This window comes from Palaemon carinicauda, chromosome 1, assembly GCF_036898095.1.
Source record: "Palaemon carinicauda isolate YSFRI2023 chromosome 1, ASM3689809v2, whole genome shotgun sequence".
NCBI lineage: Eukaryota > Metazoa > Arthropoda > Malacostraca > Decapoda > Palaemonidae > Palaemon > Palaemon carinicauda.
Genome location: NC_090725.1, coordinates 236,880,752 through 236,904,751, shown reverse-complemented (window position 1 = coordinate 236,904,751; position 24,000 = coordinate 236,880,752). Strand labels below are relative to the sequence as shown.

Sequence of the window (24,000 nt, the reverse complement as noted above, 5' to 3'; positions counted from 1 at the left end):
GCCACAGAACAAATACAGTGCAGTAGTTAACCCCTTGAGCGAAGAAGAATTGTTTAGTAACCTCAGTGTTGTCAGGTGTGTGAGGACAGAGGAGAATCTGTTAAGAATAGGCCAGACTATTCGGCGTATGTGTAGGCAAAGAGAAAGAACCGTAACCAAAGAGAAGGATCCAACGTAGTACTGTCTGGCCAGTCAAAGGACCCCATAACTCTCTGGCGGTAGTATTTCAACGGGCGAATTCAATTTTGAAGACCAAGGTCAAGATCAAGGTCGAGCAAAAGGTTGGGAAAGAGGCTGCCGAGGTGGAGGTCACAAGTTTACTCATATTGTAGTGAAATTTTTAGGAAATATTTTCTATGTTAAGATGTGGACGTGATTAAATTTTAAAAGTCCGAGGTCAAAGGTGAAGGTTAAGGTGTAGCAAAAGGTAAAGAAATAAGCTGCCATGGAGGTAACAATTTTACTCGTAGAATAGTGAACTTCTCATAGGATTGTTGAGACGTGGAAATGATCCAATTTTGAGGTCCTAGGTTAAAGGACAAGGTCAAGGTCAAGCAAAAGGCCGGGAACAAAGCTGCCGTGGCAGAGTTTACAATTTCACTCATAGAGTAGCGAAACTTTCTGGGATTAAATTTTATGTTGAGACGTGGAAGTGATCCAATTTTGAGGACCTAGGTGAAAGGTCAAGGTCAAGCAAAAGCTCGGGAAAGAACCTTCTGTGACGTAGATCACAATTTTACTCATAGAGTGGTGAAACTTTCTGGGATTAATTGTTATGTTAAGACGCGCAATTGATTCAATTTTGAAGTCCTACGTGAAAGGTCAAGGTCAAGCAAAAGGTGGGAAAGAAGCTGCCATGGCAGAGGTCACAATTTTACTCATAGAGTAATGAAACTTTCAGGAATTGATTGTTATGTTGAGACGTGCAAGTCATTCAATTTTGAAGTCCAAGGCCAAAGGTCAAGGTTGAGTAAATGGTCAGGAATGAATGAATTAATTCATTCCCGACCTTTTGCTCGACCTTGACCTTGACAGGAAAGAAGGTGCCATGGCAGAGGTCACACTTTTACTCATAGAGTAATGAAACTTTCAGGGATTAATTGATATGTTGAGACGTGAAAGTAATTAAATTTTGAAAGTGATAGGTGAAAGGTCAAGGTCCAGCAAAAGGTCGGGAAAGAAGTTGCCATGGCGGAGGTCACAATTTTACTCTTAAAGTAGAGAAACTTTCTGGGATTATAAAATTGTTGTTCTGAGACGTGGAAGTGATTAAATTTGAAAGTCAAAGGTCAATGTCAAGGTCAAGCAAAAGGTTAGGGAAGAAGTTGCTGTGGCGGAGGTCACAATTTTACTCGAGTAGTCAAACTTTCAGGGATTAATTGTTGTTCTGAGACGTGGAAGTGATTCAATTTTGAAAGTCCTAGGTTAAAAGTCAAGGTCAAGGTCAGGCAAAAGGTCAGGGAAGAAGTTGCTGTGGCGGAGGTCACAATTTTACTCGAGTAGTGCAACTTTCAGGGATTAATTGTTATCTTGAGACGTGGAAGTGATTAAATTTTGAAAGTCCTAGGTCAAAGGTCAAGGTCAAGGTCGGGGAAGAAGTTACTGTGGCAGAGGTCAAAATTTTACTTTAGTGAAACTTTCAGGGATTAATTATTGTTCTGAGACGTGGAAGTGATTCAATTTTGAAAGACGTAGGTTAAAAGTCAAGGTCAAGATCGAGCAAAAGGTCATTGAAGAAGTTACTGTGGCGGAGGTCACAATTTTACTCGAGTATCAAAACTTTCCGGGATTAATTGTTATCTTGAGACGTGGAAGTGATTAAATTTTGAAAGTCCTAGGTCAAAGGTCAAAGTCAAGGTCGAGCAAAGGGTCAGGGAAGAAGTTGCTGTGGCGGAGGTCACAATTTTACTCGAGTAGTGAAACTTTCAGGGATTAATTGTTGTACTGAAACGTGGAAGTGATTAAATTTTGAAAGTCCAAGGTCAAAGGTCAAGGTCAAGGTCGAGCAAATTGTCAGGGAAGAAGTTGCTGTGGCGGGGGTCACAATTTTACTCGAGTAGTGAAACTTTCAAGGATTAATTGTTGTACTGAAACGTGGGAGTGATTCAATTTTGAAAGTCCTAGGCCAAAGGTCAAGGTCGAGCAAAAGGTCAGGGAAGAAGTTGCTGTGGTGGAGGTCACAAATTTACTCATCGAGTAGTGAAACTTTCAGGGATTAATACTTATTTTGAAACGTGAAAGTGATTCAATTTTGAAAGACCTAGGTCAAAGGTCAAGGTCGAGAATTAAGCTGAAAGAGAGAAAGTGAAACTTTCTGGGATCAATTTTTATGTTGGGACGTGGAAATGACTCAATTATGAGTCCTCGGTCAAAGGTCAAGGTCGAGCAAAAGGTCAAGAACCAAGGTCTGCGCTCTACCGAGTGCCTCTCTAGTTTTAATTGTCAATTATTCGCCTGTAATTTATTTATTTCTCTTTTTCATCGGGTTATTTGCCTTGTTTGAGCCCTTGGGCTTATAGCATCCTGCTTTTCCAACTAGGCATGTAGCTTAGCTAGTAATAATACTAACAATAATAATATACATTAATATGCACCCATCACACACGCATATATTGTGTATATATATATATATATATATATATATATATATATATATATATACACACATATATATATGAGTATAATTGCTTATTTGTGGACTGAAACAAAACCTACAAAAGAACAATGTATAGAAATTAAAGGTTATTCAACAAAATGCAAATTTTCAAAATAATAAAAACAGGATATAAGGAAAAGAAAATCGAACATATACAAAAATAAAACCAGGACAAAAATACCCTAAAAAATATTTAAAATATCAGTACGAGGAAGCATTCAAACTTCATAATCACAGAAAATTAACATACTTACATGGTGTGAGGTTCCGTTAAAATATTTTTTAAAAAATATTCCTCACGTGAGCACAGAGAAGGGCTCTTTTTCACACGTTTCCAGTTATAAATTCCACATATCACACAATCGTTAATTGGTCGCACTCACGATTTCCACTATAGTTATCCACGGCGAAACACATTGTGAGTTTTGGAAGGTATAAAAAGATGCACTCACGAATATTCCTAATTTGATTTTCAAAAAATATTTGTAAACATCTATGGCACTAAGGTAACTGTGAAGGAGGAAATGCAAGAAAAACGTATGAGACACGAATACATATAATATAATGTAATAAGAGGAATAAAATATCAATCAAGTTTCACCTGGCAAGACTACATTGTCTAATATATTTATAGGTAATAACAGACATCCGCTAACAGAAAACTACAAAAGGTTCGCCGAGCAGATTCAAAAGCGAGTCAGGATAAGTGACAATCGATAAAAAGTGATAGACTGCCGGGATGTCCCTTTTTCGTCCCACTGGTACCAAAAGCGTGTACATGCGACCTTGGTAAGCAAAAGACAGCGACCTCTACACTTTGGGGTCACTCGGTGTGCGGGAGTACGTGCGTGTGTGCGTGTGCGTGTTACTTCACCGTCCGTGCCACCCCCGCCGTCGTTTCATCCAGCCTCGCTGCCACTTGAGTCTCTCCTTGGGGCGACGTTCATTCTCTCGCACGTTTCGGAATGATTGATTCAAGGTAACAATAACTGGGCAGCGAATGAATGAGACACCAACAATTATCTTAAATAAATGCAAAATTGTTCACAGAAGGGGAAAGTTATGGAGTTAGGGATTTTCCCCTTTAGTACAGAGAGAGAGAGAGAGAGAGAGAGAGAGAGAGAGAGAGAGAGAGAGAGAGAGAGAGAGAGACTGGATGGAAACGTATCGTACAGCATATCAGTTTCCTCTCTCTTTCTCTCTCTCTTTCACTGCCGGCTGTTGACCCCTTCGCCCCTGCTATGTTTATATGATCGAGGACGCTGACACGGGGGCATTAATGTTCACTCTTCATTTTATTCTTTTCAATTGAAATCTTAGGACTTTATTGCTTCTCTGGGTTTATTTCTTTATATTTTTAACATCTGAACTTCAAGGCATGTACGGTAGATACTAGCATTATGTACACACACAATTTGTCTATAAAACAACTTGGAAAACGTTTACTAGTTGCGAATCAGACATATCTCTGTAGCGTTTCCATGCACAGATAAAAACTTGGAGCTCTGTATACTCTGTATTTTGATGACGTTTATTTATATCAAAGTAGACAGAATAAAGTACTAGAAGTAACTGAGAAAGCACAATGCTTATGGTTATGCATACGTTTGTTCGCTTCTGAACCAGCATTCCAAACCAACTAGTAACATAGGCCTCTGTGATAGACAGAGGACGGGGAGGGGAGGAGAAGTAGAGGGGAATAACACCACTGCCAGACGTAGGAGGAAAAGCCTCCCCTTGGTTCATACAGCAGGATCAGTGGACGCACGAGGTAACCAAATAATGATCTTGCAATGGCAGTTACATAACGAGTCAATGCGTTGCTTGCTCGCTTGCCAGTGTGTGCAACGCGAGGCTCTGCTTTTATGAATGGGTCAAAAATATTCCTTGGGTTTTTTATCGCTGTGAACGCTCTTCGAAACATTTTTCTCTGATAACCCCATAGCAGGCTAAAACACCAAGGGGAGGGGTAGATAAAGAGGAGTAATGGGAAGTAACAGTGACGCTAGGGGAGCGGGGGAGGGGGGGGGAGACACAAAAACACGCACACACACGAGGGGAGAGAGCGTACATAGGCACTGTCTATGTCTTCCCCTTTTACTAGTCGGAACACATTTTCAAAAAATCAACACTAACAGTTAAATAAAGCCACAGCCGCCGTCCTCAACTGGCACTCTAATGATATAAAATACACAATCAATTCAACATCATAAGGTCACGCGTACAGTGGTTAAAAAAATGCACTTTAAAGTAGATAGGCAAACACTGGAATAAACACTACACAAGACACAGGTGACTATACTTTGAGAGAGAGAGAGAGAGAGAGAGAGAGAGAGAGAGAGAGAGAGAGAGAGAGAGAGAGTGAGTGTGTGTGTGTTTCCATATTCATTTAACATATAATTATCATTATCAAAATTCCTTTCAACATTTCTGAAATGACAGCACTAGGGTATAGGTATTTGACGGCACTTTATTTTTATTCTTTATTCAGTCTCACACGTAATATACTGTATTCTAAAAATAAAATCGGTCAATGGTTTTCTTGTCTCATGTTTTTCTCTTAGTCACATGACATTTGATTGGATTCCACGAAACAGCCACTCGACAGAGATGAGTCAACGTCCGAAGAAGAGACAAAAAAACAAAAAAACGTAAGATCAACACGCCATTCCACAAATACTTCTATAATTCATCCACTCATAGCACTTGTGCATTAGACCATCCGAGTAATGATGCAACCTTCAGCACTGAAACGAAGCACTGCGGAAAAGGAATCTGCCTCGGAGGCCTAGTGCCTCTCGAAAAGCGTCCTTCAAACACACGAAAAAGACTCGGCCTTGCACAGGGGGACAACTCTTCTGTAGGACCAGTGAGTGTGTGAGCAGGCTGAGTAGTATACCCAAACCCCTCGACAGCCAAACACAAACTGAGTTACCGAGGGCAACGACCGGTCTGGCCCACCACGACACCCCTAACACACCCCTTCCCTGCCACAGATCCCTCTCCCCTACCAATGACTAGGGCCTCGCACAACCTGCTCAGAGGGGAACACCGAACACCCCAAACCGACCGTCTCCCCTTCTCCTCCTGTGCATTCATTCCCTCCCCTCTCCCCCACCTCTAGCATTCAGACCCCTTCGTCTCTCTCTCTCTCTCTCTCTCTCTCTCTCTCTCTCTCTCTCTCTGAGGGGAACAACATTGTCACAGCTCCTCTCTCCCTCCCACCGTCCCCTCTTCCCCTCCCCTCGCATACGACGTCGTTAACCTCTCTCCCAATACATTCGAGGACTTTCACTTTCGTCAAAACATAGAATTGTAACTTTAAAAATATTTCAATAGCAATAAAATATATGAATGAATTATTTTTTCAACAAAGCGACAGGGGGCTAATGCTCCCTTATCACCAAAAAAAAAAAAAAAAAAAACTAAATACATGCAAAAAGAGACTTTTCCCAATTTAACATGATTGAAAGATTATAAATCTGCATATCGATTTCCTGTACCAAATAGAATTTCAACAACATCTTGTTTACAGATTTTTTTTATCTATCTATCTGCACATTCATATGTTTATATGACATAGTAAACAATATATATATATATATATATATATATATATATATATATATATATATATATATATAGATATATACACACACACACTGACCAAATGGGTAAGCAAAATCCTGATCATTTTCCGGGTCCTCGGCCTTACAAAATACACACCTGATCCGCTGTTTTGCCATTAACCTCTCACGTATTTCCGACAGCAACAGAATTTCAAACGAGAAAACATGACCTTAGCAACAGTTGCGTCGGCGGGGAAACGTTTAGCCGGGCTAAAAATAACCTTCCCTGAAGTTCTTTTCAGCTTACTTGAGCCCCTAAAGGTGTAAAACCGAAGAAGAACGACGGATATAGAGTTAGTGATTTAAACAGGGGAATATATGTGTACAGTATGTGTATACAGGTATATATATATATATATATATATATATATATATATATATATATATATATATATATATATATAATATATATATATATATATAATATATATATATATATATATATATATATATATATATATATATATAATGTATGTATATATACATAAATATATATTTTTGATAAAGACCATACAATAATTAGAAAATTTATACATTTATCGAGGTACGAATAATGTCTTTTAGCAAACAAGTACAAGTAGAAGTCCACAGTAAGGATGAATCACTATTAAAGAACCAATTTCCATAAGGCAATGAAAAGAACTTTTTAAAATATCTTAGAAGAGAAATGAAGGTTATTTCACAAGCAAAATAGAAATGGTTCTGATGAAAAGAAAAATAGAAAAAATAATTATGAATGACTGACGAGGTATGATGCAAATGACGCAATCGGAATCAGCTTTTGTATTACAGCTCCGACAATGAAGATATCTCTCACCAGCTGGGATATGAAGAGTATACGACGACACACTTGTGTACTGGTTTTCCCTGTTGGAGCCCTTGGGCTTATAGCATCTTGCTTTTCCAACTAGGGTTGTAGCTTGACTAATAATAATAATAATAATAATAATAATAATAGAGAAGACGTTTTGTACATAACTCGCTTTTCAATTATTTTATACAGACAGCGCTCTCTATTTCTCTCATTTATATGAAAATTTCATCTCTAGCTTGAAATTAAACTACTGACTTGAGAACCCATTCAATATTTCTATCTTCATAAAAATCCTTAATCAAATCAGTCTACATAAACCATGCTCTCTCTCTCTCTCTCTCTCTCTCTCTCTCTCTCTCTCTCTCTCTCTCTCTCTCTCTCTCTCTCTCTCTCTCTCTCTCTCAAACTAAAACATTATCGTTATTGACGATTATATATTCCTATAAGCACTTGAAAGACGTGAATTGAAACTTTACAAAGCCTCCAGCGTACTTATTATTTTTTGCATACAGGTAATGAAATGACGGAAAACCAGATACTCTAATAACGTTCGTACATGAAAATAATAAAAGGAAATCAGGATTACAGTTCAATGAAAAAACCAATCGGGTAAATTCAAGTTGTAATTACTGTCCATGAAACATTTGCAATTAGCATCCGATATTCGTTGACAATGAACAGCCTCCGGTCACATATCTTTGAAAGCAAAATGATATAATCCTTCCTAAACATTGAGAAACGTGTCTCATTCATGTTTACGTGTCTGTTCACGGGTACTAACTTTTGCTCAATAGGTAATTTAAAATCTACACGTGAGGTTATGCACATTGGCAAGTACATTAATAATCTTGAATACAGAGTAAAAAATATATCTATAACATCTTTTGCGACTTTAAGTAAAACCTGAACTCGTAGAGATGAAACTTTTTTGTTACAAGAGATTAAAAATAATTATCATTACAATATATCTCCCACTTTTTGAATGTTTATGAAGATCTATTTTTCTTTATAATTTTTTTCCCGAATGTTTTATTGTCTGCAACAATGTATAGAAGACACCACAACCATTTATTAGTGAAACGTATGCTATATATCACTCGACTCTCGTTTCCCGCCGGGAAAAATCTTTATTTGTTAACGATATTAATATTTTGCTTCCCCTATAAACGTAAATTAGTTTCATTTCATACCTTAATCTGATAATGACAAAGGCTTCGTCTCCAGAAAAAGGATTTAAATTCTTTTGTAGATTTATCCTGTCTATTTCGGGTCATCTCCCCTATATAACAAAGATCAAGTGTCTGGATATATATATATATATATATATATAAATATATATATATATATATATATATATATATATATATATATAATCTTTCCGGTCACGTTGACCGGCATTACCAAACGTATAACTACTCGGGGAGATTAGGTGGAGAGAGTTTGAATCTGCGTGAGTGCATATGCATCTAAATGTTTAGCCTTCATTGTTGACGGATGGCGTACACCACTTTTCAATAATATACTGGGGAAGGAGAATTGCACCGAAATGCAAATAAAAAAAACAATATATACAATTGTTTCACTACTGAAAATCTATTCATCGTGAACATTTCCAGGGTACTTTTTGAGTATCCCTAACGGCTCTCCTTGTATACATAGGCAATTCCTACAATAGTGTATATTATATACACGAGCTTTTGAAACAAAAAAGAAATATCACTTAACTTCATGAAGAACGCAGATTTTTCACATGGATAACCTATTGAGGTTGTCCAACATAAAAACAGAGAAATAAAATTCAATTTAAAATAATTAATATGTTCATTTACTATTCGGTCCGACATTGATTGATTAAAGCATTTCACAGCTCAAATACGAACAGGCAAGCTACAGCTGATCTACTGACTGCAAAGTGGACAAACTTCAATTTACTGACAATAAAAAAATAAAAAAAAAGATATTTTTTTTAATTTCAAGTATTAAGCCGGAATCTAGCTTGTTTAAATTTTTCTATACTGTAAATGATACGAATAAATAATTAGCCATGCAATCTTGAATAGAATTTGAAAAGATATTTCTTATTCTTTATTCATTACTTCTCAAATAGTTTATTTATTTATTTATTCAATTCCTTTCCTTATTGGGATATTTTTCCTTGTTAGAGCCCTTGGTCTTACAGCATCCAACTTTTCCAACTAGAGTTTTAACTTAGCTAATAATAATAATAATAATAATAATAATAATAATAATAATAATAAAATAATAGTAATAATAATAATAATAATAGTAATAATAATAATAATAATAATAATAATAATAAATAATAAAATAATAGTAATTACAACAACAACAACAACATAATAATAATAATAATAATAATAATAATAGTAATAATAATAATAATAAAGAATAACGCCTACAAAAGCTTAGTGGCACCTCTCCAAATAATGTAATTCTTAGAGTGCAATGATGAACACCTGTTCCTAGACACTGTCTGTACCATGCGTCTGTTGTCAGTCTGTCTGTCCTTCCTGGGAGCCAAAACAGGTTCATGATGTTTGCTTGCCTCGTGCAAGTATTTTCACCTTGGCTACCACTTTCATAGTATCAATAAACGAATGAAAATAAATCATTACATAGAGAAAATAACTGAACGATCATGAGAATCATTATAGTAAAAAGCCTAAATTCAATCAGATCCGTTCTACAACACCCCCAAAAACCTCTTGATTTCAATGGTCAATTTTTCAATTTGTCCTTCCACTCAATTTTATTCCAGAATATGTGATGTACTGTAGTCGCTCCTATTTGAAACCTCCATCCTTACTATTTTGTCTTAATCATTAATTTTAGGATAACCTAGTTAGTCTTTCTTAACTATATCATACATCATCAGATCTAGAGTAATGTGGAAGGTCATTACTATCTCATTATCACCCGCTGGCTTGACAATTTGCAGCAGTGTGTGGTTTCCGAATGTACCCTGGCCTATCTCCTCTCACTAGGGTACAACCACATCTTCTCGCCCCTGAGCGTAGCCGGAAAGAAATATATATATATTGAAAATATTATGTTGATGCCTAAGAGGGAGTCTTCGTGTGCGTGTTTCTCCCAGCTGCAGACGTGCGATGCCTCTTCTTACTAGTATTTCAAAGTCGTTCAACTCGCGGAACAGTTTCTTAATTCGGTTGGCTTCACTTTCGTAGAAAGAACCGAGAAGTTAATTTTATTTTCAAGTCCTCAACTATTTTTCCAAAGTTTTTCTTTCCGGGTTTTACCTTTTTTTTTCTCACTTATATTTTTTCTCATTGTGAAATTCTTTACTTTATTCTGTATCATACTATGCAAAGTTCATTAACAAGTGTAATGTTTTAGATCTCCCATTTCAACTTTAATCCTTACTCTGAATGTGTTATTAACATGTTTCTCGTAAGTAGAAAATTTTCAAACAACCCTCGCCAATGCTTCAAGTTATTACGTAACGGTCCGGTATCTTTGAGGTAATACAACAGGTCATTATCCATTACTCGAAATCCCGAAAACTTCAGTGAAAGGAAAAATAAACAAAATACACAGAAAATTATGTTTTGAATAGCAAGTCTTCATATCTATTCCGTCAGGACATGGCCAATTAAAAAAATGATCGAATCCTACCGCTTCCGCCAATCCAATAGTATTTTCATTTTTCATTTCCCTACTATCAGCAAATACCTCTGAATGTGGTTTATTCTATATTTGACCCTTCATTAGCATGTGAAACACGAGGCTAAATTTATTCTCCTGCCCCACGCAAGCATCGTAATACCTCATTGCTCATGGGAATGCAATGGCTAAAATTTAGCAATAAATTATGAAATCAAATGGTGTTCTGATGAATGCTTGTGAAGTGTTATATATCAGAGTACTTCGCTTCATAAGATGACCTTGAATTTTCATTCCCAGGTTGGAGTTTTCGTAGATCAATATGCTGTTAATAGGAACGCAATGCTTTGGGATATAAAGATATTAAAATATTATTCTAAAAGTAAAATTAAAGAGAAGCATTCTACTATATAATTATGACACATTACCTGGCTATGAATTTTTTTAAATAATTTGGAAAATTACATTAACCCCAGTATCATTATGAATATTTTGGAAGCCTTTTTTGTTTTTCTTGAATTATCCATCATTGTTTAATTATTGTGATGCAATTTGCATTGCCCTTCCATATCATACATCTTTTGTTATCTTAATAACTCTAACAGCCTAAGTATCACTTTGTTAATATTGCCATTTTATGAACTTTAAAAATTTAGATAAAAATGGCATGACAATTTATAATGCCTTTTAACACTTCATTGCACTCGGTTTTAATTTTGGTAATTGGCTTTCTTTACTATTTCATTCGCTCTGCTAGCACTCTGGACATCCTAAATATATATCCATTATCATTTCAATGTCTTATTTCCGATAACTTTAGCCTTCTTTAGAATAAGCCAGTGCCATCCTTATTTTCATAGCTCAGCCACCACAGTAAGGTCTTTTCCTGTTCTTAAATCTGTCTTTATAACTTTTAGACATCAACATATATATTTCTTTTCTGTAACGCTCAGGGCGGGGGGGGGGGGGAGAAATAGCCGTACCCTGGTGAGAGGGGATACTCCGAGGTACACTCAGAAACCACACTCTCCTACAAATTGCCGAACCAGCGGGTTGTAGTTTGGAAAGTGGGAGGGGGTGGGAAGGGTTTAATTTGTGTGTGTGTGTGTGTGTGTGTGTGCATATCTATCTAAATATTCAGAAGTCATGTTTGACAGCTCGGGTACACTAGTGACATCATAATGAACAGCTTTGACCAAAGACGCCTCTTAGTCTTATTATACCAATTTCCTTGCATATCCGGCTAAGCCCTGAAGTCTGTTGCAGAATATTTCGCCGGTCTATATTTAGCTCATTCCGGAGGCCGCGAGAGGGGTAAAACAGCGGCACCTCCTTTCAGTACTGAAAGTTACGCAAGCCTCGACCAACCTAGTTCGCCTTTAAACATGCCTGCTGTAGCCACTCTTGCCTTTGCGCATGCGCCATATGTTGCTACGTAGTTTTATCGCAGATGTGTGAGTCGGGTGTTACGCAGTATCTTCATATGGGAAAGATGTGCGAAAATTTAATTACAAGCCTCGAATGACAGAATACTCGAGTTATTCATTTATGTTTTTCATATACGACATCAACATTTATTTTACAAAATAATCTGTCATATATAAATGGTTATAGTAATAACATTAATTTTAAGGTATCAATTTTTATCATAGGAGCATATAATTCATATATACAACATATTTATATATATATATACATAAATATATTATATATAACAGTTTATATATATATATACATATATATATATATATATATATATATATATATATATATATATCTACCGATATGATCCTCGTAATGTGGTCGATAACATTTTCGTCTAACACGGAATTGGTTCCAGGTTCGTCTGCTGATTTAAGCAGCAAATTGTACCTGACAGCCACACGACTGTTGTTTTCACGATCAGCACGAGATATCCTGAAAATCGATATTCTAGCTTATCTTTAAGGATACATCATATATAATGAAAATCTCCCCTATATAATAAAGACCAAGTATATATATATATATATATATATATATATATATATATTATGTTTCTTGGAGGGAATTCATACCCTGGTGAGAAGGGGTATCCCGGGTTATACTGCCGTGTCGTAGTTAGAAAGAGGAGGGAGTGAGACGGGTTAAATGTGTGTGCATATCTATTATTTTTGTCGGGTCGCTTACACTAGTAAATCTATAAAAAGAGGCAGCTAATCATGACTCAAATATCAAGTTGTTATTCATAAATTCAAAATACAGGTTAGATACAAAGGGATAAACTATACCAATCTAGTGCCCAAAATATTCTTAATTTATAATCAAAATAGTTATTGGCAATGGTCAAATATGTTTTTCTTGGTCATAACTACTAGCTAGTCACTGTCCCCAAGATCGACTACATCTCACACAAGTGTTAATTAGGGAATCACTAATAACTCAGTGCTTCCATTGCTGAAATAATAGCAATCATCCTCATCACCATTGCCGCTTCCCTTTAGAAACTTGTAATTTTGAAATTATGTTCTCATGTCTTCGTTCCTGCTAATGCTGTTAGCCTTTCTAGTTCTCTTTTACACTAATACCATCTTTCCCAAAACCATAAAGCTTGAAATGTCCACTTTGGTACTATATAGATTATCATAAATTTTCGGTCTTTTATATAGCTATCACAATCAAAATCGTCAACCTTTTTCAGTCATAATCTTCAAACTTAGAATTGTCAAAAATTTTCAGCTTTAAACATAAATTAAAATTATCCAAAATTGTCAGCCATAATCATCAATATCAAATTTGCCATGGTCTCCATCTATGCCATCTCGTATCAACTCAATAGCATATTCGAAACTTCCGGTTGCCTAACATAATCATATTGTCATATACACTATGTCAGCCATAACCATCCTTACAAGTGTCATCTTACTTTCACCTTTACTTCATTATCAGAACGTCGACCACCATCAATAGCATCATCGTTATCTGCATTAACTCGATATTTTCCTACTTTAAAACTTCACTCATGGCGATTATCACTATGAATACAAAACCTCTATGGAGAATAGGGAAACTACCTTCAACCATCTGAGTGGATTTCCATGTGGCTATACGCGTGTGTATGTGTGTGTGCGCGCGTGTTTTCTAACCCAAAGGACCACGAGAGTTCCGCAAATAAATGAGAGTTGGGTACATAGTAGAGAGAAATCAATCCACGCCCAACCATTACTACTATACCAACAACGTCAACAGTCTCCAAGCGAACCCAAACCTTCCTCGACCCAACACCTTTAAATTTCGGACCCAGATGCCCCCCCTAAAAACACGCCCCCTACGTCACATTTTAGTTGGGGGCGGAGCGCCATGGGTACCGCAAACTTGCCATGTATTTCTGGGAAGACTTTTTCATGGGTGTAGGTGGCCCGGTGGACATCTTCACCAACACCTCGGAGTCGAAATTCGTAATGTAATGAACACAAACTAAGAAAATATCTTCCTTTTCCTTCACAGATATCATTTGGACCTTCAAGGTGATTTGGCATCAAGCAGAAATCCCCAAGATGCGGGAGAGGTTATTTTTAAATGTTTTTTATTCTTTTTTATAGGGGTCTCCCCAATTTTGGTCCGCTGTACAGCGCCGTGATATTTCAGAAGAAAGATATTAAAAAAAATCGAAAAGAATTCTTTTGATGCATAACATCAGGTTTTAATGTAGTAAAGAAATTAGACAATTACACGATACATAATTCAAGAACAACGAGAAAGTACGGTCCGGAGAAGGCGGAGTACGAATAACGGAGACCTTGAATGCACACACGGCCCTGAACGACTCGACGACTTGGCAAGGTCATGTTGAGGTACGGCGTGAAACCGGCATCTCCGAAATGAGCTCTGTAACACCTGCATAACAGCACGTCAAAGATGCACGCACACACACACAAAAACACACACACACACACGTGGAACCGAAATCACCTGTCTGTCACCAAGGGACCTCAGAGCAAAACCCCATCAATAATCCTCCGAAAACGGGAGGGAGAGGAGGAGGAGGAGGTGAGAGAAGGGAGGGGCCATTAGCGAGGGAGGAAGGGAGGGAGGGAGGACAGGAAGGGTGCAAAAGGGGCTTTATGCAAGAAGGGAATGAAACACAACTCGTAAAAAGTTATTGGGAGGGAATTTGGCCAGACTATGATGGTACAAAGAGAGCAAGCGGTGAGAGGGTCCATAGAGAGTTTCATGGAGGAAGGAGGAGGAGGAGGGATCTTTCTCCCTCAGCCCTCCTCCTCCCCTTCCTACTTCTACATCCGATGGAACATGGCAGCTATGCTTGCACAGACACACACACACATACATGATCACGAACGCACAACTCTCACTCTCTATGTGCGTCCCTCAGTTATCTACCCCAGTTTGTTTTCCCCTTATGTACCATAACACAGGGTACGAACACGATCAACAGTGCCTCCCGAATGCGTCTACTTCTTCCTTGGTCATTTGGACTCAAAACAAGGAAAGCTCTCGTCATGCTCTCTTTGTACTGGTTCGGCAAAGAATTTTTTTAAAGGGAATCTCCATTTTTTCAGTTCCTCATTTGAACGTGTGTTCAAATGAAAAGTAATCAGTATACTCTCATATACAAAGTACTTTATTTTACAATCTATATTTCAAGAATACGCCCGAGATATGTTTACGCAAGAGGTCGGTTTTCAGCATAACGTAGGAGTTATTTTTGGAGCCTGTAGATCAAACTGCGCTTTACTAAAGACCTCTGATACATTATTATTATTATTATTATTATTATTATTATTATTATTATTATTATTAGCTAAGATGCAATTCTAGTTGGAAAAACAGGATGCAATAACACCAATGGTTCGAACAGGGGAAAATAGCCCAGTGCAGAAAGGATATAAGGAAATAGATCAAATATATATGAAAAGTAATGAATAAAAAATGTAGAATATCTTAAAGTCAGTTACAACGTAAAATTACATCTGTTATATATAAACATATATACGCTACAAGTTTCAACTTCTTTAGATCCACCGATATAAGTGTCTGATTAGGAAGATCATTCTACAATCTGGTCACAACTGGAATAAAATTTCCAGAATACGATGTAGTATTGAGTCTTATGATGGGGATGGCAAGACTGTTAAAACATACTTGCATACCAGGCACTACGCACAACCTGTTATAGTCTGGAAAGCTCCGACAATAATAGATAATTATGAGAAAAAGGTAAATAAAAAGGAAAAAAAAAAAAAAAAACATCCTACTGAAAAATTGCTAAAAGTTGGATATCCTTTTTCATGTCCGTGAAAAGGAACGGATGGGGTCATCATATTTAATTACATTAAGTAAAATGAACGCAGCAAAATGTGTTTTCATTAGTTGAATGGGAAATAGTTTATTGTATTACTGACGCATTAATCAATTATTCAAATGCGGGGTAAAAGAACACTAGTAAAAGAAGAGTATACCTTTGGAAAAGCATTAATCACAAGAAATCCATAATCCTTAAATATTTTATTCAGTAAACGTCACCAGTCAGATCACACCAGAACGCAACACACACACATATACATATATATATATATATATATATATATATATATATATATAGATATATATATACATATATATATATATGTGTGTGTGTCTGTCTGTGTGTGTGTGTATTTGAAGCAAGGAAATTAAAGACGAAAATTTTTATTGTAACCAGTACTTTCGTTTTATTAGCATTTTAAGATTTACAATGAGTTTGACGATGTCAATAACTCCAATCAAGTTTTCACTATTCCTTTCATGGCGTTTTTTTCATTTTATACTTATCACGTGGTAGAAGTCATGATTTGAGAGCGCTCTCTCTCTCTCTCTCTCTCTCTCTCTCTCTCTCTCTCTCTCTCTCTCTCTCTCTCTCTCTCTCTCTCTCTCTCTCTCTCTCTCTGTGTATATATATATATATATATATATATATATATATATATATATATATATATATACACATATACGCACACACACACAAGTGCAAGCATCCAAATTTTTAAATACTTTTTACTTGTATATATAACTACATATACAAAAGATAAGACAAACAGAGTTTCATAAACGGACAACTAAAGAGAAATTAGAAGACCCGATATGACAAAACATTCCCCGTTAATAATCGTATTTTCGACGCTGGAGTGAAATATCCGAATTGATTCTGAACTCCAATTAGAGAGGTTCTGTTTGCAACTACGGAATATAGTTGCTCATTTGTAGGAATTAACGAGTGCTTAAGGGGATACAGTAATTACCGCCACATACACGCACACAAAAGTGCTATGACACTTAATTGAAGCGATAACTACTAGATAGGGTAACAAAATTAACACCATATTTCATGCTACCTAAAACAAAATAGGATTATTAATCAACAAATAAATCTATTCAATACAATAAATTTACAAACAAAATGATGATAACTGATATTGCAAAAAAATAAGACAACTCAGTCAGTCAATAATTACAATTTTCCTTCGATAATCACATATATAACGAGATCACATTTGATAAATATACTGTATATCGTATTATCGTGACGAGATGGGGATTAGCATTCGATAGTGCATATGGATACCCACAAAAACAATAAAAACAAATTATTGCATCATTCACTCCACTCAGGGAGATATAGAATTGATTGCTGGAACTCCGAACAAGACATTATTAACATTATTATGAAAATATAAAGTACTTGCCAATAAATACTCCTACATGCATTTAATAACACAATAACAAGAAAAGGGTGAAAAGTTTCATACGAACAAAATAGGAAAGTACATATACATTATATACATTTATATATATATATATATATATATATATATATATATATATACATATATATATATATACATATACATATATATATATACATATATAAATCTTTACATATAAATATACTTAAATGTGCGTGTGTAAATATATATATATATATATATATATATATATATATATATATATATATATATATATATATATATATATATATATATCTTCCCTTAAGAGGGAGGCTAAAGAAAAGATACAAAGCAGTAGTTGCTGCCACGTTTATCACTTAACTGATGAATTCATGCAAAATAATATAAGGGGGAAGGGGACAACTTCCATATCCCTGTATCAATAGACCAATAATTGCTGAAACTTTGTACTTTCATATGAGCCACAGTGATTTCTAAAGGGTATCATAATACTTGTAATCTATTTTCAGACTTGATGTTTTAGTGGGATAAGAATACACTTCATTTGTATATATTCATTATATCTATCAAATTATTATGTATTAAAAATGTGCTTCTGAAACCACGTCTTATCCATTACTTGGATATGTAGATGTGAATTGTTTGCTTATTAAGTAAGCTTGGTATCTTGTATAAACAATAAAATATAAAGACTCTAAGAAGGACTTTACCGCTTTCAACCCTAAGAATAGTCATAAGATGAATGAATAAATATTTTACATGAATAATTAAGGTTTCAATTTAAATAGCAGGCATTCATTCAAAATTGATCCGAGAGAAAAATTAGGGAACAACCTTCAGTGAAATCGATATCAAGGTATATCTGAACAAAGAGAGAGAGAGAGAGAGAGAGAGAGAGAGAGAGAGAGAGAGAGAGAGAGAGAGAGAGAGATTAAGGTACTCAACAAACAGCTCAAAGGTTATTGATTGGTACTGGCAAGGGTGGTTTGGGTGAGAGAGAGAGAGAGAGAGAGAGAGAGAGAGAGAGAGAGAGAGAGAGAGAGAGAGAGAGAATGGGTAGCTAGAAGGAAAGTGGGAAATATGCGCATGCGCATATTGGCAAATCAAATACAACATCTTACTTGAAGAAGCGTACCTTTAGAGAAAAAGTACGCGTGCAGAATATTTCTAAATTGCTGTAAATAGGTTCATTAAACTTGTAACTATGCGAATAAGATGAATGCGTCGAGGAAATCCATTCTACTATAAGCTAAAGGAAATAATAACCAATCACAATTAAATGAATATAAGTCAGTTTTTTTAAGTACCAATTGAAACTGTTCATTATAAAAGAAAAATTTTCTTTATTATTTTCTACTGGAGGTTCTTTTTTTTTTTTTTTTTTTTTTTTTTTTTTTGCTTGGTAAAACATACGTGCATAAGAAAGTATAAGAGATGGTCGGGTAGGGTGGGAGGGGAGGGGAGAAGAGAGGAGAAGAGAGGGGAGAGGCGGACCAGTAGAGACGCCAATTTCGCTGAACTTTCTTCTTGCAATTTGAGTATTTCGTAACAATTTTATCCTTCCACCGTTGTCCCCTCCTCCATATCTTCGCCCTTCGCTTCTCCCCTTCCTTTTATCTTGATCTGCTTTTATCTCCCCTCCTCAGATGCACAGATCTTTTAATCCCACGCTCGTCCTGCATCCATTTTTAGTGTTGTCGATATAACTGACATCTACTACTGCTGCTACTACAACAAAAGCTATAACTACTGCTGCCAACCAAACAAGAGCATTAGCCAGAGTATTAAATGATAGATAACACCAGCAATCATAATCCATATATAAGTTGCAACTATAATTGCTTACATTTCTATACTTAACAAGGTTAGGTGAAGTGACAACGGACATTGATAACTTCGTTACTTTCAAAATAAACAAACCTGGGATGTCGTCTCTAATTTCATTTACAGCACGTAATCCTCCAGACAAATTTCCTCAGACAAAATATGAAGTACTTAGCTTGATGTCCATGAGAGTTTTGTAGTAAATAGATACATAAAAAAAGAACTTTGAACCAAGTAGATAAAAAAGCTGTTGATAAACTGCATTAATCAGGATACTTTACAAAAGTTCTCTCTCGTTCAACCTTTATACTTTGAGAAAATTAATAATATTAAAAAATTATTACGTTTCAAAAATTATTTCAAATGATCGAATGACATAAACAACAAAAAATTAATAAGCAATCTATATTCAGCAGAGCAGAAAACTACATAACCCAAAAATTCAAAACGAAAAAGCAGCCAGAAATGGGAATATATTGAAGATACAACCTGGTAATAGCACGAAACTTAGCGATCAATATGAATGGTTTTGTAATGATCGTAATATTGAAAAAAAAAAAAAAACGTCGATACGAAATCTTCCAATTTTGCCTCCGGTGCCAAAAGTATCGTCTGGATTAAATGAAAAATGAAATCCTATACCTTACCAAGTTTCTAAGTTAGCATGTGTCAAAGTTGCATAACCTTTAAATTCCTTTGGCTTTTCGGTTCTGGCATCTTCCCAATGTTTGCTTATTTCACTCTTTGTACTTCCCCAAATTCAAGTTATTCGTTCTTCTCACATGTAAATATCAGGAAGATTTTCAGAAAACCTTATAATTATTGCAGAAATTTTATTTGGAAAAATAAAAATACATTTCATAAGAGCAAGATAATACTCTCTCTCTCTCTCTCTCTCTCTCTCTCTCTCTCTCTCTCTCTCAACATCGAGAGAGAGAGAATTGTCGTCTTGCTCTTATGAAATCTTTGCTTTAAATCCTTCTTGCATTAGATTACTCCTTTTCAATTGTTCGAGTTACATCTTGAATCTTAATCAGAAACGGGAGACAAGGTATGAATAGTTGACAAGTAGGAAAAGTATAGCATTATATTAAGACCCCTGTAATACGGTCTCTCTCTCTCTCTCTCTCTCTCTCTCTCTCTCTCTATATATATATATATATATATATATATATATATATATACATAGAGAGAGAGAGAGAGAGAGAGAGAGAGAGAGAGAGAGAGAGAAATTAGATAATATTACTTCACCTATTCATTAAAACACACAAACCGGACACATGATGAACCTATCTAGCTAATCTACAAACTGTTTCCAGCCACATTTTAACCAATTACAACAACAGCCTCCACCTGGTTATTTGCGAGTCGTACAACTTGCAAATAAACATGTTTCTTCTCCCATCTTATTTCAATTTATAACAAAAAGCCCTTGCTACTACTAAGAACTCCTAAGAAATGCAAAACATTGTATCCCTATTTATTATGAACATAAAACTCTTTTAAATTTTGAATGTTGTTACTAAACCCTTACAAACCTTTTGTGGATTTAAATAACACCCATGGGATCTTGCTGCCAACTCATACTGTTCAGTCGAGACTCCACACTTACTGTAAAACTCTAACAGGAAAATGAACAAATCTCTCCAGAACACCAAATAGTTATGAATTAATTTTGACTTCCAACGAAGGTTAGACGGAGTGAGTCACACTATTAAGCATTAGTGGCTGATCATGCTATTTTAAACAGTTACGTATTTAACTTAAGTTAAATATGTAGCAACTTAACCCCAATGTGAAATGTAGTTAAAAATTACTGTAAGTCTATAATGTATTGCCAGGATACCAATGTATAGCAAATCATCCCGTTGGATGTGCATATGTTACCTGTATCTCCTCATCACTTGTTTTATGATCGAGAAATGAAATTGTCGGAGAAAGGTCCAGACTCTCCTGCATAACATGAAGAGTTAGATGCCACGTTCACACTTCTGATTTGTAAATGAACTTTTTTAGTCTATAATGTATTCAGCTAATGGAACAAATCTATGGCTTCTTTCAATGAATAAAAGTCAAATTTGCTAATTGAATTGATTAAATTGAATTTGACCGAATAGAAACAATAAATGTAAACTATTATTGTCGAAATACTCGCATTACTTGAATACAATTATTACCCCACTATATCTATTATTTGAAATAAGAAATTCAATGAACAAACCAATACCTGGATGTACGCATTAACTGCATGCAGGTATTTTCGAGAAAAAAAAGTATGATAAACTATATGCATGCAAGCAAGATAGGTTCTGGGATATCCGCTGGGGTACAAAGCTATCGGCACTGTGAGACCGAAAGTGGTAGGAGGAGGAATTCGGAAGCGGATGATGGGGAGAGAGAGAGAGAGAGAGAGAGAGAGAGAGAGAGAGAGAGCAGTTTCGTCGAAAACACCTATACCAAAAGGTAAATTCCTCAAAATCCCATGTCTCCACAGAAAAGCTCCATGCAATTCCCAAATCTGAGGATGAAACTTCTCTAAAGAGAGAGAGAGAGAGAGAGAGAGAGAGAGAGAGAGAGAGAGGGGGGGGTCTACTGGTTGGAATACGAGAAAGATTGGACGACTATATATATATATATATATATAGAGAGAGAGAGAGAGAGAGAGAGAGCCTACTGGTCGGAGTACGAGATAGATTAGACGAAGGGAGAGAGAGAGAGAGAGAGAGAGGGGGGGGAGATTGTGGTGGAGGGTGTTGAGGGAGGTGCCAAGGACATTGGGAGGAGGAGAGAGAGGAGAAAAGGCCTTTTCGAGGTCATGGAGTACGCACGCCGGAAACAGCCACTAAGGGTGAAAGAGTAAAATATCCGGGATGTTCGTTTAGTGGGCCCAACCGTATTTCTTTAGGTTTAGGCAGAGTATGTGCGGTTTGACAGCATGCAAATACACACAGAAAGGTAGCGTCGGCTCTCAACTATGAGTTAATATAAATATACGCAGACACATCCTCATCAACGAAGAAGCCTGAAGAAGGATATTGATTACTTGATAAATGCTTATTTTTTCCTAGGAAATGCCTACCTTATGAAATAAAATAAAACGATGTTAGTTAAACCGTTTCAAAAATGCTATAACCTTGAAAAACCCGATCAAAAAGCAAATAGCGGACCCGCAAATCATGTGCTTTGTAATGGTCGAGATTTCAAGTCCCATAAAGACAAAACAGTTGACTTAACTGCTATTCAAAAAGAAAAATGTTAAGTTCTTGTTCAGGAGCATTATAGCATTAATCTTAATAAGCAAAGTTACTCCACCTTTTCATAAAATCAGTTTTCAATCATACCCATGCTGTCTTGGATACACAAGTCGGTTTCAATATTTTTAATGGATGATTAAGGGTATGTTGTCATTGTTATCCTTATTCAGTTAAGGTGTTGTCATTATCATTATTCAGTTAAGGAACGGAACTGATATTGTTCCAGTTAAAGTTGGTGATGTATATCATTACTTTATTTGAAAAATATTCAACCACTATCAAGCTTATAATAAGTAACTCTAATCAAGAACATTAAACTTATACCAACAACAATAATACCAGTAGAAGCAATTGTAGAAAACAACACGAAATAAAACATACATTGAAATAGCACTTAACCAAAATAAACCGACCGAATAAATTGTAGGTACAAAAGGGGGTGTTCACCTTTGGTTCAAAGGCCTTGATGGGTAAACCTCGCAAACATGTTTCTTGTTAATAAGAAATTCCTAGTTGCGCATAGTAATAATAGACGTTGAATACGACATTAACTATACATATTATTTAAACCATTGCCTTTCATTATGAAGACTGGCAGACCACTTCACTTGCAGACAAAAGCCAGCATGATTAAGATATTAGAATGAAATAATAATAACTGAAATAAAATGATTAATGAACTGTAAAAAAAAAATTTCCAAGTGCATGTTCCGAAACTCTTTCTTCGTAGCCAGTATTATGAAGAAATTGTAAAGTGCAATATCACTTATCAAATAAGTTTATCTATCAACTAAAAGTCAAGCTGTGATGAAGAACCTAATCAAAAATATTCTATCATTTATCCTGTAAGACCTTTGCAGTACCAGCTATAAATGGATTATATAAAAAAGCATCAAAGATAAAGATATATATATATATATATATATACACACATATATATATATATATATATACACACACACACACATATATATATATATATATATATATATATATATATATATATATATATACACACACACATTATATATATATATATATATATATCTACTGTATATATATCAAGGTTTAAGTTCATTTAAAATAATATAAAAATTAGTATATCACAACCAAGGCATTCGAAACCCAATATGATTGCACCAGTTGGATATAATAGCTCTTTCAAGTCATTTCAATCAAAAGTAAGTTGTTTTCCTCAAGTACTGCATGTGCACCACAATTACATGTATTACATTGTGCATAGTAGAGGATTCAAGAGACATCCGTTTTAGATGTAACAGCTAGGGGTATTTTTATATTTATAGGTCTATATTTAAGAAACATTTCTATATAATCATAAAGTTATTAGAAATAAATAAAAAAAGACACAAACACGCTTTTTGATAACTGCATTTACAGGACATGCTAACCGAACTATAGGTACAGTTGAGAGAGAGAGAGAGAGAGAGAGAGAGAG

The 24,000-nt window shown here is 35.5% G+C and overlaps 1 protein-coding gene across 3 annotated transcripts in view; it reads right to left on the bottom strand.

The window, feature by feature from the left end:
• Window positions 1-24,000, bottom strand: part of Hr4 (Hormone receptor 4) — a 497,205-nt gene that overhangs the window by 190,817 nt on the left and 282,388 nt on the right. The window contains exons 1-2 of one of the 3 annotated variants that reach the window (XM_068388050.1): window positions 5,500-5,571; window positions 2,911-3,166 (exon numbers count right to left, since the gene is read on the bottom strand). The exons of the other annotated variants lie outside the window; for them this stretch is intronic. The gene's annotated coding sequence lies outside the window, so the exon portion shown is untranslated. Of the gene's footprint in view, window positions 1-2,910; window positions 3,167-5,499; window positions 5,572-24,000 lie in introns of those variants that run through there. 3 annotated transcript variants of the gene reach the window in all.